Raw genomic sequence first — 17,577 nt, 5'->3', positions numbered from 1 at the left:
GCAAGCCTGGGTTTCCTGCAAGTCCCACTAATCAGTTGAAATATTTAAGGATTTAGGAGTTTTACACATAGGCATCTGGTAGTTCAAATGAGATGGCCATTCTCCTGTGGGGCACTAGTGTACTAAATCTTTGTTCATGTTTCGGCAGCTCAAGACCTCTGCCCTCGCTCCCAGGAGTTGGTCCTTCACAACCAGCCGCAGCCCTTACTCATGATGGCCCGCTCACATGCCTTTCTAATTTCACACAGCTTTAACAAAAGGTATCTGTGGGTGTGTTTGTGTTTCCTACCTTGCCAGGAGTGGAGGAAAAATATTCAAGTGCAAGGCGTTGTTATTTTGTGTGCCCAACACAGCCTGCAAGGATTCCAGCCTGCCTCCGGATATAGTGTGAAAGATCCCTTCTATAAGTATATTGTGCGCATGCAATGGATCCACCTAGCCTTCTAAGAAGCGTGTTAGTTATTTGTCTTGTAAAGTCCTATAATAAGCATGCCCTGTGCCATTTGCATATACCCGCAGGTCTCCCCCTGTATACACATATGCATTTCCTGCATATTAATACACTTTCCGACATCAGAATCACACGATTCCCCCGATGAATGCATCCTCCATTAACTAACCTCTTCTTCTCTCTCTCCCTATTCACTTCATCCTTAGGGATCCACACCCTACATACATGACGTAAGCTTTCCCCATCTCAGACATATTTGTCTGGGGTACCTGTGATGCATCCTCCATCACCTGCTAAATCATCCCAATGCTCTTTTTAATTCTCTGGGTCTGGTGGAGGTGAAATCATGGTCCCCAGGTAATGTATTGGTTGTTCAACTCTGACCATTCATTGGTTATTTGGGTCCTCCATATGATCTTGCCCATTATTTGTACCCAGTAGAGTTCTTCCTGCCCCCATAGTGACCATCATCATTGCACTGTTTGGGTTGGTCTTGGCACACCATTTGGCACCTGCAAAACAACACCAGCAGAGGCATAACCATCGGGACCAATATTTTCACCCCCGCTCCAAGCCATGTCGCCACCCACGAAAATAGTGTATCGAACCAATCATCAGCCTTGACCACTGCCTCGCTTTTCATGCCAGTCTTCATCTTGTGCAGGGCCCCTACGATATATGTCAGGGATCCATTTTCTGCATTGTTTTGGGGGGACATGTGTAGCAAGACAGTCCATTTTTTTACATAGGCCCCCATTCCACTGCCTTCAGAAGATCCAGGATGTACCAGTTTTGGATTGTCATTAAACAGATTGCCCTCAGCTCGCTCTTGATAGCGTTCAAGACTTGGTCAGTGTCATTTGCCAGCTTGATCATTTCCCACCGCACTATTTGCAGCCATTTGGTATGGAGTGCAGCCTGGATTCCTGGCATGAAAAGGGAAACGAAGAACACCCCTGTCTTAGTGTACAGGTGATATTTATCTGGAATTACTTTGAGCAGTTTGGATGAATCTTCTGACAAGTAATTGGACCTTTTCTTCCAAAATTTTCAGTGAATGTGTCCTCCTTTTCACCCACTGGGGTTGGGTCGGAACTTGATTCTCTGGGTGCATACCAGACTCGGATGCAATTGTTAGATGAGCTTCAGGCACCATAAGGATAGTTGGGTGCAGTGTTGTCAGTGCACAGGTGCCGTGCCAGGATGGTGGAAGATGCAGGTATGCTTGTGGCCACACACCCACTAGAGATCTATTAGTGCTGCTGTTCCTCTCACAAGGTCTGGAATGAACAGTGTTTTTATTACATTTGATATTCGTGCCCTCGAAAGCAAAACTCATATTCTTCTGCTGCTTGGACCTTCACTGGAACTTCTCATTTCTCAGTCTTTGTTAATTTTGAAACATAGGTGACCAATTGTGTGAAACAGTTCTTATTGATTTTCCAGATCACTTCTTCTCCGAACCCTGCTAACACCCCAGCCGCACAGCTCACCACAACCTTTTCCCATCTGTTTGACACAAATAACATTCCATCCAATTTTAGCATGGGTTGTGGCTTACATTGAGGGGTGTTTTCTTCTTTGGTACATTTTTCTTCATCCTTGACCATTAGTACAACTTCTACTTAGCCCCTGGAACAGACTGCATACCTGACACAGTGCCAGATGAACCAAACACTGGGATTCCGAGGATGACATTTTCTAGGAGAACTAGCATTTTGGGTGGCCCTGACACATGGGGGATAATGGAGCAGACATAACAGCTCCCGTTATACCTTTTTTGCCACCAAGCTCATATGGCTGTTCCACATGTTACTAAATTCTGGATGGTGCATCTCAGACATTGTATCAAGAACTACTCCTTTGTGCTGATTATACTCATTTTCTTTGCCAAATCCCATTTTAAACTGGAATTTTAACTGTGATAATAGTGTATCATGTGAGTGTGTGGCCTTAACACTCACTACAGTAGACATACAATCACCTGGCACTTGTCTGACCAGCCCTGTCTGCTGCCTTAAACTTGTCACTTGCTGGCTGCACTACCACTTTTGTTGCTTTTATTATTTATTTATTATTATTTATTCTGTTCTCCTTTTGCTTGGCACTTTCCACTTCTCCCTCCTTCCTTGCACTTTTCCTGTTCCCCTCCCCCATGCACCTGCACGTTCTCAATGTCACTGGGCCTAGTAAGATCATTGTTTTGTTCTCCCCTGTTCCCCTCCCTTGTCTTGTCATGCCCTGAAACACTTGTGTATAAACACGATAGACATAAAATATCAATTCAATTCAATCAGTAATTGTTTTAACATTAGAAAAAAATATTCTATTTCCCCATCCTACACTACAACCCCACACCCCCTTTATATGTCCTACCCACATAAACTCACTTGACAAATAAAAAAAGGTACCAAATAGAAATCCACATCCAAGATAACAAAGAACTGTAGCATAATGAGACCTAAAAAACACTGTACTGAAAGCAGAACAATTACATTGGGCCTCATTACGACTCTGGCGCTAATGGGTTAACGGCGCCGTAAAAGGCTGCAACGCCGTTAACCCATTAACGTCTGATTACGAGGTCCCTTTGCGGGACCCAACCTTAACGGCTGGTCTACACCAGCCGCTAAAGTAGGGACCCGCAAAGGGACCTTGGTGCTAAGTATGGTACCGCAATTTGCGGTATCGTACTTAGCGCCTTCCCCATTCCCATTGAGCCCTATGGGGCAAAAATGGGAATGGGGAAGGGCCATGGAGGAAGGGGGAATTACCGCCCCGCCAACCTTGTAATGGGGTGGTAATTCCCCCTTTCTCCATGGCGGAGTAAGTAAGTTACCAGCATGGACCATGGTGCTATTAGCACCATGGTTTTCCGACTGGGTCGTAATGAGGCCCATTGTGTACTATCAATTAAATAAAATCATGTTTGTATTAAAGGAAACACAATTACTGAAAAGAACAATATGTTACAGAAAATAAGAAGGCGTGAATGCTATACTCGACATGTGTACATATATACAAATTGAATCAACACTCAGTAATAGAAAAGTAGAAACCCCCCCTATAACAATGAAGGAGTATTCAAATCTCTTGTATCAGTCTTTGTATAAGTATTCAAGAAAATTACTCAGACAATATACTCATAGAAGGAAGTGATGTTTGGCATGCTCGCCGGACATCAGAAAGATGTACCCAATACTGCAGTTCCTTGACCGCAGGTGGAGTGGCATACACTACCATATAAGGTCTGTTATAGCGTGGTTCATTGCACCTGCAAACAATGTTTTTAATATACACAATGTCTCCCGGAAGCAGCCAGTGTGGTGGCGAGCTGGCAGAATCTGGTGCAACGCTGTTGTCCTTTTCCGTTAGCGGTGGCGCAATCTGTCAAGAAATATTATATGTACTTTCTTAACTCTGTCAAATAACATTTTAACTCTTCCCCTAGAATTAACGCAGCTCAGTGAGCATCAGATGTGCTATGCAGAGTGATAGTGGCATGTGCATATGTCCCCCATCACTATCTTGTGAGAGGAGAGGTAATGGTCCTTACAGGGCTGCGTCCTGAAACTGAAAGGTACCAAAGGTAAAACAATGAACCCAGTTTCTTCTAAGTGTGACACACAGCTTAGATAGCTTAGCCTTCAAGAGGCCATTCATCATCTCAAAAAGGCCTTTGGCCTGGGGATGGTAGATGGAGCATATCTTATGTTTAATCCCTAAAAGAGCCTTAATTTATTTAAACAGCTCATTAAAGAAGTGGGTGTCATTATCACTTTTAAGAGTTTTGTGCACTCCCCATCGAGGAAACACTTCTCTAACTAAAAATGTGAATGTCAATTTGGCATCTTGATGTGTGCATGCGCCAGACTCAATCTAATGGGAGAAATGACAGACCACCACTATGAGATAGCGAAAGTTGCTGCACCACTCTTCCATATCTGCAAAGTCAATATGGAGATCCTGAAATGGGCCAATTGGAAGGCGCAGTGTGCCCCTCAATGTCTTTAAGAGCTGGCCAGTATTGTATGTCTGTAAAACCACACATTCATATGGAAATACACTTAGTAGCTCTGGAATATTTAGCACATACCAGTCCTCCTGTATATCGGGAGCAATGTGCTGCTTAGACACATGTGAGTAGTAGTGAAATGCTACTAATGCCAATTCCATTTCCAATTCCTGGGGCATGACCACGTCCCCAGTCTCCACACAAGGTCTGTAGAGGACTGTGCACCCCCATCCTCCTCTGCCACAGTAATGTTTTACTCTGTGGTGCCTGGGCCTGTGATGCATTCACTTCAGAAATGGGTAACACAGTATACAGATCCTGTATTTTTAATTGCATACAAACAAGTGCTGGGTGTTCAGGGATATCTGACACTAGTAAATATGCTGCCAATTTTGTGACTGTGTCAGCTGCTTTGTTGCCAAGAGAAATGAAGTCCCCGCCTTTAGAATGGGTGGCACACTTGACAATTGCAGCAAGTGTTGACTGCAAGAGAGTGTGAATTAATCTTAGAGGGCTGCATGCTGCCCTGGGGATCCATAAGCTCTCTGAAACCCTCTTCTCATCCATCTTGACAATGCCAAATGTATGGTGGTCGTCATACATGCCGAGTCCAAATAAATTGTTACTCAGCATCACTGTGCTGCCTCTAGCACTTCAATGAGAGAAATTAGTTCTGCCGCCTGGGAAGAATAATGCCCCATTAGCCTTTATTGGACAAGGACTTCATACTCACCATCAACCAATTGAACCACTGCTGCCTGAGTATGTCGCTGAACAGTCAACAAAGAACACATCTCCATCATCTAGGGCATAGTTGTGTGCTTTATGAATGTAATCGTCCAGTCCTTCATGCATAACACAGTCATGAACATCATTATCTTCAGTAATGGGTTCTGTCAAAAAGGTGGCAAGTTTCACTGTCTTACAATGAAGAATGGGAATGGATGAGCTAGACAAGAGAGCTTCATATGCTGAGGTCCTCTGTGTCGTCAATTTGAATTTGGACCTCTCAAGTATTGCAAATACTGCATGATCTACGTATAGAGTCACTGAGCAACCTCTGACAATTGAGGTTGATTTGTAAACAACGAAAGCAGCTGACGCTAATGCTTGTTCACAGGGGAACTGTCCTTGCAAGACAGAATCTACCATACCACTATAGTACGCCAAAGGTTTAAAACCCATAGAGCTGTGTTGTCTCAGAACTGTCTTCATCATTTGGCCGTTGGAGTGGGAGAAAAGGCAACATTCTGTAGTATAATCAGAAGTTGCTAAAACAGGTGTGGTAAAAATTACATTTTTCAGTTCCTGAAAACTAGCGAGCATCTTGTCAGTCAAAATGATAGTATTTTTGTTTGTTGGGCTTCTTTAATGGACTACAGCAGCAGTATGATGAATAATCAAAAATCCATGCCCTGCAATTGTTAAACAACCCCAAGAATGATATGATATGATATGAAAGTTTATTTATATAAAACCAATACACAATGTGTTTCAAAGCGCTTCACAACAAGGGAGGGAACAAAGGAAAATACAAAATATTCTTACAGGTCATGAACAACAAGAATGTTAAATTAAATATTGTACTCAGCCTGGTGACATTTCAGATAATGCAAGTGCTAAGACACAGATAGGAAGGAAATGGGAACACACAGCGACTACCATACTTGGCCTGATGACATTTCTGGTAGAGCCGGAGAATTACAAAAGGTGAGGGAGAGGGGAGGAGAAAGAAGGAGAGGAACAAAAAAAGAGACTATGCCTGATGACATTTCTGGTTGTGCTGGAGGAGGGAGTTGGGAGGGGGTTAATGACAAGTAAGAGGGGAGACACAACAGTTGTGGTCCTATCCTACTAGGTCCAGGGACAATTCAGATAGAGTAAGTGCAAAGAAAAAAGTAAGGGAGGGGGAGGCGAGAGGGAAGGGGGAAAGGAGAGGAGAACAGAGAAGAAAAGATAGAAAAGAGCACAGAGGAGAGTGAGTACAGAGGTGGGTGGGGGCAACAGAGACATCATGGGTGGCCAAAGGGGACGTGGGGGCATATGAAGACATCATGGGTGGCCCAAGTGGGGTGAGGGGCATACAGAGACATCAGGGGTGCCAAAAGGGGGGTAGGGGCCATACAAATACATTACTGGGGACAAGAGGGTGGTTAGGGGCAAACAGAGACATCACAGTGGACAAGAAGGGGGTAGGGTCAAGCAGAGACATCACGGGGCAAGAGAGGAGTGGGTGGCAGACAGAGACATCACAGGGGCAAGAGGGGGGTGGAGGGCATACAGAGACATCATGGGGGGAGGAGGGGGTGGGGGTATCGGAGATATCACGGGGGCAAGAGAGTGGTGGGCGGCAAATGGAGACATCACAGGGGAATGTTTACATATTCTTAACAGTCACTAGCTGGGGCATGCCACTCACCACTGCTGCACGTTCTGGAGTCAGTCTCTTGACATTTACTGAAATCAATTGCCCTAAATACACCTCCTGCAGGCAATACTGCAACTTTGCTCTGTCCACCTTGTATCCTTTGTTGGCCAACAACCGCAATAATATGATATAATCTTCCCTACACAGTTTCTCAGTGTCACTACACACCAACAAACCATCCACATAATGAATGATAGTACTGGGCACTTGACTGTTACCCAAATCTTAATGCAGGACCTTGTTGAAAATACTGGGGGACTCAGAGTACCACACTGAGAGAATAGTATGTTGAAACCACCTCTCAGCAAATGTACACACAGTAAGATATTGAGAATCAGGATGTAATGGGACTGAGAAGAAAGCATTCTCCAGGTTCACAACAGTGAAGTGTGTGGCTGCGTGGGTATGTTACACAATATCATGGCAGGATTAGGAACCACAGGGAATTCTTCCTATGCTGCATCAATAAGGGGGCATACATCCTGAATCATTCCCCAACGTGCCCCCTTCAATTTCGTCACAGTGTAAATAGCCATATTACATGCAGAGTTGGACGGAACTATCATGCCCTGGTCTAAAATGGCCATAATTGTGTCTTAAATTCCTTCTTCAACTGCCTTGGAGAGAGGATACTGTTTTACTCTGTGTAACACTGCACCTGGTTTCAATGTAATATGAATTGGTGCACATCCTACATCATGAGGATTACTCAACCACAATTTGTCAGGCACCTGAGATAAATCTTCTTAGGCAAATAAAGGGGCACTCTCTACCGAAAACATTGGACATGGAATGTGTTGATACTGTATCATTCTTGCACATGGTTCATGCACTTGCAATATTATCTCTCCATCATTATCTCTGTTCTCAAAAAGGATCTCATCAGTTACATCTCTCAGGGGCCGGGTCTGGTCAATACACATCTTACCACAGAATCCCCTGTTTGGGTCTGTGGAGATCAACACAATCCTTTCCTTCGACACCAACACCCCTTTATTGTTGAGGATGATTGTAGTCCATGCAACAAGTTCTTGGGGCTGAGCAGGTCTGAACAAAAACTCTAAGGGCACATGCCAATACTGATTGACAACCTGCAACACCGCACTAAGAAGTACTGTGATCCCATAAATAAACAAATCCAGCGCCACTGATATACCTCTAGCCATTTCTTCACTGCCGAACACATGTATGATCAACATGACCCTCACGTAGCAGATACCGGTGGTTGAACACACCACACTCCTCTCAGTGAACGAGATGGTCATGTTAAGCTTACTTAAGATGTCCCTAAAAACAAATGAATGGGGATTGCAGTGGAAAAAAACTATGGGGCCTGTATTACTCTGTTGCCTATTTTAATGGGTAATTCTTCTGCGAAAGGAACCAATTGTACTGCACCAGAGAAGCTATGCATGAAAATTACCTCACCTGACAAAGCAAATCCTCCCTCACTAATGAACAGTTTTTTTGCACTTGTGGCCACCATGAAAATAAATGGTGTATTGCCTATCTCCATGCCCACCATGGGTTTCTCTTCTGGTATGGCAGTGACTGATAGAACTGGGCATGCTAAAGCTCTCTTTGGACTGTCCTAGTCCAGATATGTATTTACTCCTGGAAAAACGAATGGATTTCCTGCAACAACATTGGCCCCCTGGTAATGCATCACTCTGCCATTGAGCACCGCATTATCATTCTGCACTTGGCTGGCCTGCTGCTTCCCTGGGTGTACTGCATATGTTGGTGCACCACTAGGGCCTGGAGTTGGTGTAATGCTTACCTCTGGTGCCCTGCAGAAGTGCCTGGTCTGGACTGTATCGAAGTGTTGAGCTCACTGGTTAATTCTGCTATGGTGAATGCCCAAGACAATCCTTTCCCCACTGGCCGGCTGGTGAACCAAAGCCCAGGGTACAGTGAGGTTGGGAGGGACCTGGTAGAACTTGGAGCTACGGGTAAGATATGTTAGGGGGTCTGGATGAAGACATAAGGGTAAGTAAATACAGATATTCAGTACATGTTCCCCAGCTTTCTCCCCACCTGCCCCTTGTGTCTATATAGGTAGACTGGCTGGCGCGCTGATGGTGGTGCTCACAGTATTTGGATGAAGGAGGAGGTCCAGTGTTAACAGGTAAGCATCCGACTCCAGTTGCTTCACTGAGTGTAGTGGTCAAGGCCGGCTGCGACGCACTGGATGCTGAAGGTATGAAGATAAGTCTTTGTACAATGCTGCTCCGGAGGCTTTAGCATCTTTCATCACGGAGCGCCGCTTGTTTCATGTTGTTTGCTCTCGTCGAGGTGCAGACCTTGCGGAATGTTTTTGCTGGAATTGCTGCAGCGCGAAACAGAGCGAGGCAGCTGATAGCTTGTTCGGGTACGTTTGTGCTAAATCGGAACTCAGGTGGGAATTAGCTGTTAAATTCAGTCCCTTACTATTGTCTTTCTCTTCTTTCTCGTTTTCATGATCTGCGGTTGCTGTGGACCTTGATCGGCTGTGGTTCCAAATAAATATCAGGACAGAAGCTTGAAGCAGAACTCTTACAATGAAGTTCTCTGGTCTGTGGACTAAGATACAAGTGAGTATCAGTACAGAAGCTTGAAGCAGAACTCCTACGATGTTGTCTTCTAGTGAGTATTGGCTGCAAATAAGTCCGGACATACACCGCACGTGGAAGAACAGGAGCAGTAAGCATTACACTGCTCTGGTAGGTACCAGACGAAATGCTAAGCACAGGGTATGGCCCGGGGCATGGTTTTATAGCCCCGGGCCACGCCATGTTAACACTAGACCACAAGGGATGGCAGATCTTTTGGTCTGCCGGGGGCCATTTTAAGTTCCATAATGGGTTCTTTCTTGGCAGCCACATTGCTGTGGGTCAATGCAGCTTCTATCAAACACCTGCCCCAGCCCTCCACCTTGCATGTCCACCTTATCCCTATATTATCACGGGGAAATGTGCCCCTGGCCCTAACGCACATGCATTGTGCCCTTAATGGAATTGTGACAGTTGGCAGCTATGGAAATGACGGTGGGGGTGCAGGCAGGGTTATGGGCGGTGGCATGTAGCTGTTGGAGGCACTTGCATATAAGGCTGGGGAAATGGGCCAGGCCTCATTGTGGTATTGCTGCTGCTGTGGGTATGCAACTACTTGTCTACTCCTGCACTCGCTAGAAAAATGACCCATCCATCCAAATGTCCAACAATGTCCCGCTCCTCCTCCTCGTGGCCCCATACCTCTCAAACCACCTCATCCTCCCTGTGCACCTGAAAACCCCCCCTCCTCACTGACACCCCCCCTTGGTACTGAAGCCTGTACCCACCGTTTCAATCACATTCGCTTCCTCAGCCAGGCACCTCTCATACATCTGCTTGAACCATTCTGGGCTCTACCTGTCCTTCTGTCTTTACTGTCGTCATTGCCCTTTCCAGCGCAACTTTTGCTAACTTTTTCTGCACCAGTTTCACTTCCTCTATCTGTGCTCACTGAGCAGTTTCCTTCTCTTTTTCTTTCAACCATTTGCAATGGTGTACCATAATAGACTGTATTGTCGCCCATCCTTTAGCTTCGATCCCCACTATCTTATCACAAGTCTTCTGCACTTCCTTTGGAAGTCCCCATCTCACCCCAAAATTGAAGAGCGGAACAGCCCATCCCAAGGGTCTCCTGTCTCTGCCCACCACATTTCCTGTATTTGCAAGCTATACTGTGCGGGGTCCTCATTATCCCACATTGTCCACTGCATTATTGACTGAAAACCAGGTGTATTTGGATATGTGAGCCACAGCGCGTCCATACTTGGGGCATTATGTCATTGAAATGAGCTCCATCATTGCTAACATCCCCTAACTTCACTCCCTGGTGCCCAGCTTTAATCCAAATGTCATCAGCCAGATCCCTCAATATTGAAAGAAACTTTTCAGATCCCCTACAGCCAGGGTCTTAGCAGCTGTTTGCTTCTCAAAGGGATATATCCACTGCTTCAGCAGTGAGAGACAGGAGTGCCTTTATTAAATTATTCTTGTCCATGTGGGCCCATTGTATATACTGGGCCCTTTCCGGCCCCTTATGCAATAATGAGAACTGTGCCCCTATCACCTTAGTCAGTTTCCTCATCCTCGCCAACAATCTTGTTGCCACTGCCATAGGCCCATACCTATTCCTGAACCTAGGTCACCAAAAACTCTCAACCCGCAGAGAAATCACAGGTGGCACTGCCTCCTCCTCCAACTCATACATGGTATCCCACTGCTCCTCCTCTACTCGCATGCGGTCATGGTCATCGTCATGATCCAAACTATCTGCCTGCCTCCTCCTTCTGACCTCCTTCTCCTTTTCTATATGCACACCCTTGATAGCAGTGCTATCTATTCGAAACAAAATGTCTCCCTCCCTCCATTCGTCAGTCCCTACAGGTGCATGTCGTCCATCCCATATACCTAACCTCAACCTGCTTAGTTCCTCTTCTGCCTTCCTCAATGCTTCTTCCAACTACTTCTGTGATTTCCTGTGTATTTCTTCCTGCACTCTAGCTCTGGCAGCTGCTGTCGCTATAGGGTTGGGGATGTTATGATATTGAGCCGGAGTTGAAGGTGGGGTTGCAATAGCGGGCAAAGGAACATAAGTAGGGTTGGTGTATCCTGAGGCAGCATGTGTGGAGTAACACCCCAGCGGGGAAAGAAACTGGTCTGTACCTGCGGAAAGTATGGGGGCAGGTGGTACTGGAACATTCGGGACAGTGGGCATGGTTGCGATCGGGATGCAAGTGGTGGGAAGCTTATCAACCATTTTAGGGTGATCGACAGGGACATCTTCCAAGTCTTCCACCATTTTCCACAATTCCAAAACTTCTTTCCTGTTATTCAACTTTTTTTCCTCTGTACCTAGCTGCCAAAAAAGTATGCATGTGACTCAAAACATCCATATTATGTGGTCTCTATTCCGGCCATGGTTTGCACATCCTTCCTTACATCTCTGCTAGCCATTCTTTATGGTACTTACAGATGTTCTCTCGATACAAAGCAAGACCTCTGCACATATACTCCAAGGAGGTTACCGGCTCCATTGTAGCTGCCCCTCTATCACCGTTATACAATACTTCTATAGGCAAAACCCTGAACTAGTGGGGCTGTTTTCACTGTTACTGCACTCTCCACTTCCTACAAATTCCCACTATTCATGTCCCACGCTTCCCCACACCACTGACACTCTCCCACTGTCCATGTAATTAGAGATTTACAGGGTAATTCATAGGAATTCGCACAAAAGTGGCGCACGCGACTGGCGCACAGCCAGTGCGAATGTCTGCGCCAGCCGCGTGCGCTAAAATCGATTTCCGCGCACAGCGTATTCATGGATTTTCGCATCTGAAACCAGCCGTGGCACAGCGTGGCGCAGCGACCCTGCAGCAGCGCCAGTTACGCCCCCAAGAACGCCCTCGCGCAAGGAAAAGCCTTCAAAATCCCCAAATAATCGCAAAGGGCTGCGCTATCCCTGGACCAGTTCACAGGGCTGGCAAACAGCAAACGCCAAGCGGGGAACGTGTATTTCAGTGGTTCGCGGGAAGTTCCACACGCGATTGTCCTGTGTACGTGTGCATCAGGGGTGCACGGGAAGTATCACACGCAAACTCAGCAGGGTACGTGTATTTCAGGGGTGCGCGGGAAGTATGACACGCGATTCCAGCAGGGTACGTGTATTACAGGGGTGCACGGGAAGTATCACACGCAAAAGCAGGAGGGTACGTGTATTTCAGGGGTGCGCGGGAAGTATCACACGCGATTCCAGCAGGGTACGTGTATTACAGGGGTGCACGGGAAGTATCACACGCAAAAGCAGCAGGTACGTGTATTTCAGGGGTGCGCGGGAAGTATCACATGCGATTCCATCAGGGTACGTGTATTACAGGGGTGCGCGGGAAGTATCACACGCAAAAGCAGCAGGGTACGTGTATTTCAGGGGTGCGCGGGAAGTATCACACGCAATTCCATCAGGGTACGTGTATTACAGGGGTGCGCGGGGAGCACCACACGTGAATTGCATGTGTGGGTCCTCCCAGGTGTTCCCTCTACACCCTCCACTGCCCCTGCAGGTGGCCCACACCACAGGGACCTACACTGCACATGTCCTGCAGGCACCTCATCCACCATGGCCATGCTCCCCAGCCAACCCACATGTCACCTTGCACTACTGCCCACCAACGCATGTCCCCCTGGACCCCCAGCCACCAGGGGCAGCCTCTACCAGGCCCCTACTCATGTCCCCTATCACCCCCACCCCCCAGCCACCAGGGGCAGCCTCCACCAGGCCCCCACCCATGTCTCCCACCACCCCCACCCCCCAGCCACCAGGGGCAGCGTCCACCAGGACCCCACTCATGTCTCCCTGCACCCTCACCCACCAGCAGTGCAGGGGCAGCCTCCACCAGGCCCCCACCCATGTCTACCACCACCCCCACCCCCCAGTAGTGCAGGGGCAGCCTCCACCAGGCCCCCACTCATGTCTCCCTGCACCCCCACCCCCCAGCCACCAGGGGCAGCCTCCACCAGGCCCCCACCCATGTCTACCACCACCCCCACCCCCCAGCCACCAGGGGCAGCCTCCACCAGGCCCCCACCCATGTCTCCCACCACCCCCACCCCCCAGCCACCAGGGGTAACCTCCACCAGGCCCCCACACATGTCCCCTATCACCCCCTCCCCCCAGCCACCAGGGGCAGCCTCCACCAGGCCCCCACTCATGTCTCCCTGCACCCCCACCCCCCAGCAGTGCAGGGGCAGCCTCCACCAGGCCCCCACCCATGTCTACCACCACCCCCACCCCCCAGCCACCAGGGGCAGCCTCCACCAGGCCCCCACTCATGTCCAACTCATGTCTCCCTGCACCCCCACCCCCCAGCAGTGCAGGGGCAGCCTCCACCAGGCCCCCACCCATGTCTCCCACCACCCCCACACCCCAGCCACCAGGGGCAACCTCCACCAGGCCCCCACATATGTCCCCTATCACCCCCACCCCCCAGCCACCAGGGGCAGCCTCCACTAGGCCCCCACTCATGTCTCCCTGCACCCCCACCCCCCAGCAGTGCAGGGGCAGTCTCCACCAGGCCCCCACTCATGTCTCCCTGCACCCCCACCCCCAGCCACCAAGGGCAGCCTCCACCAGGCCCCCACCCATGTCTACCACCACCCCCACCCCCCAGCCACCAGGGGCAGCCTCCACCAGGACCCCACTCATGTTCAACTCATGTCTCCCTGCACCCCCACCCCCCAGCAGTGCAGGGGCAGCCTCCACCAGGCCCCCACCCATGTCTACCACCACCCCCGCCCCCCAGCAGTGCAGGGGCAGCCTCCACCGTGCCCCCACCCATGTCTCCCAACACCCCCACCCCCCAGCCACCAGGGGCAGCCTCCACCAGGCCCCCACTCATGTCCCCTATCACCCCCACCACCCAGCCACCAGGGGCAGCCTCCACCAGGCCCCCACTCATGTCTCCCTGCACCCCCACCCCCCAGCAGTGAAGTGGCAGCCTCCACCAGGCCCCCGCTCATGTCTCCCACCACCCCCACCCCCCAGCAGCGCAGGGGCAGCCTCCACCAGGCCCCCACTCACGTCTCCCTGCACCCCCACCCCCCAGCAGTGCAGGGGCAGCCTCCACCAGGCCCCCACTCATGTCCCCTATCACCCCCACCCCCCAGGCACCAGGGGCAGCCTCCACCAGGCCCCCACTCATGTCCCCTATCACCCCCACCCCCCAGCCACCAGGGGCAGCCTCCACCAGGCCCCCACTCATGTCTCCTTGCACCCCCACACCCCAGCAGTGCAGGGGCAGCCTCCACCAGGCCCCCACCCATGCCATGTCTCCCACCACCCCCACCCCCCAGCCACCAGGGGCAGCCTCCACCAGGCCCCCACTCATGTCCCCTATCACCCCCACCCCCAGCCACCAGGGGCAGCCTCCACCAGGCCCCCACTCATGTCACCCTGCACCCCACCCCCCAGCAGTGCAGGGGCAGCCTCCACCAGGCCCCCACTCATGTCTCCCACCTCCCCCACCCCCCAACAGTGCAGGGGCAGCCTCCACCAGGCCCCCACTCATGTCTCCCTGCACCCCCACCCCCCAGCAGTCCAGGGGCAGCCTCCACCAGGCCCCCACCCATGTCGACCACCACCCCCACCCCCCAGCCACCAGGGGCAGCCTCCACCAGGCCCCCACTCATGTCCCCTGTCACCCCCACCCCCCAGCCAACAGGGGCAGCCTCCACAAGGCCCCCACTCATGTCTCCCTGCACCCGCACCCCCCAGCAGTGCAGGGGCAGCCTCCACCAGGCCCCCACCCATGTCTATCACCACCCCCGCCCCCCAGCAGTGCAGGGGCAGCCTCCACCAGGCCCCCACCCATGTCTCCCACCACCCCCACCCCCCAGCCACCAGGGGCAGCCTCCACCTGGCCCCCGCCCATGTCTACCACCGCCCCCACCCCCCAGCAGTGCAGGGGCAGCCTCCACCAGGCCCCCACTCTTGTCTACCACCACCCCCACCCCCCAGCCACCAGGGGCAACCTCCACCAGGCTCCCACCCATGTCTACCACCACCCCCGCCCCCCAGCAGTGCAGGTGCAGCCTCCACCAGGCCCCCACTCATGTCTCCCACCACCCCCACCCCCCAGCAGTGCAGGCGCAGCCTCCACCAGGCCCCCACTTATGTCTACCACCCCCCTCACCTCCCCCCCAGCCACCAGGGGCAGCCTCCACCAGGCCCCCACCCATGTCTCCCACCACCCCCACCCCCAGCCACCAGGGGCAGCCTCCACCAGGCCCCCGCTCATGTCCCCTATCACCCCCACCCCCAGCCACCAGGGGCAGCCTCCACCAGGCCCCCATTCATGTCTGCCTGCACCCCCACCCCCCAGCAGTGCAGGGGCAGCCTCCACCAGGCCCCCACCCATGTCTCCCACCACCCCCCAACCACCAGGAGCAGCCTCCACCAGGCCCCCACTCATGTCCCCTATCACCCCCACCCCCCAGCCACCAGGGGCAGCTTCCACCAGGCCCCCACTCATGTCTCCCTGCACCCCCACCCCCCAGCAGTGCAGGGGCAGCCTCCACCAGGCCCCCACTCATGTCCCCTATCACCCCCACCCCCCAGCCTCCGGGGGCAGCCTCCACCAGGCCCCCACTCATGTCCCCTATCGCCCCCACCCCCCAGCAACCAGGGGCAGCCTAAACCAGGCCCCCACTCATGTCTCCCTGCACCCCCACGCCCAGCAGTGCAGGGGCAGCCTCCACCAGGCCCCCACCCATGTCTCCCACCACCCCCACCCCCCAACCACCAGGGGCAGCCTCCACCAGGCCCCCACTCATGTCCCCTATCACCCCCACCCCCAGCCACCAGGGGCAGCCTCCACCAGGCCCCCACTCAGGTCTCCCTGCACCCCCACCCCCCAGCATTGCAGGGGCAGCCTCCACCAGGACCCCACTCATGTCTCCCTGCACCCCCACCCCCCAGCCACCAGGGGCAGCCTCCACCAGGCCCCCACCCATGTCTACCACAACCCCCACCCCCCAGCCACCAGGGGCAGCCTCCACCAGGCCCCCACTCATGTCCAACTCATGTCTCCCTGCACCCCCACCCCCCAGCAGTGCAGGGGCAGCCTCCACCAGGCCCCCACCCATGACTACCACCACCCCCGCCCCCCAGCAGTGCAGGGGCAGCCTCCACCGGGCCCCCACACATGTCTACCACCACCCCCACCCCCCAGCCACCAGGGGCAGCCTCCACCAGGCCCCCACCCATGTCTACCACCACTACCGCCCCTCAGCAGTGCAGGGGCAGCCTCCACCAGGCCCCCACTCGTGTCCCCTATCACCCCCACCCCCAGCCACCAGGGGCAGCCTCCACCAGGCCCCCACCCATGTCGACCACCACTACCGCCCCCCAGCAGTGCAGGGGCAGCCTCCACCAGGCCCCCACTCATGTCCCCTATCACCCCCACCACCCAGCCACCAGGGGCAGCCTCCACCAGGCCCCCACTCATGTCTCCCTGCACCCCCACCACCCAGCAGTGCAGGGGCAGCTTCCACCAGGCCCCCACTCATGTCTCCCACCACCCCCACCCCCCAGCAGTGCAGGGGGAGCCTCCACCAGGCCCCCACTCATGTCTACCACCACCCCCACCCCCAGCCACCAGGGGCAACCTCCACCAGGCCCCCACCCATGTCTACCACCACCCCCGGCCCCCAGCAGTGCAGGGGCAGCCTCCACCAGGCCCCCACTCATGTCTCCCACCACCCCCACCCCCCAGCAGTGCAGGCGCAGCCTCCACCAGGCCCCCACTTATGTCTAACACCCCCCCACCCCCCAGCCACCAGGGGCAGCCTCCACCAGGCCCCCACCCATGTCTCCCACCACCTCCACCCCCAGCCACCAGGGGCAGCCTCCACCAGGCCCCCACTCATGTCCCCTATCACCCCCACCCCCAGCCACCAGGGGCAGCCTCCACCAGGCCCCCACCCATGTCTCCCACCACCCCCACCCCCCAGCCACCAGGGGCAGCGTCCACCAGGACCCCACTCATGTCTCCCTGCACCCTCACCCACCAGCAGTGCAGGGGCAGCCTCCACCAGGCCCCCACCCATGTCTACCACCACCCCCACCCCCCAGTAGTGCAGGGGCAGCCTCCACCAGGCC

This window comes from Ambystoma mexicanum, chromosome 11, assembly GCF_040938575.1.
Source record: "Ambystoma mexicanum isolate Mex_15411 chromosome 11, UKY_AmexF1_1, whole genome shotgun sequence".
Lineage (NCBI taxonomy): Eukaryota > Metazoa > Chordata > Amphibia > Caudata > Ambystomatidae > Ambystoma > Ambystoma mexicanum.
The sequence above is the reverse complement of the archived record's forward strand: the minus strand, read 5'-3'. Positions refer to the sequence as shown.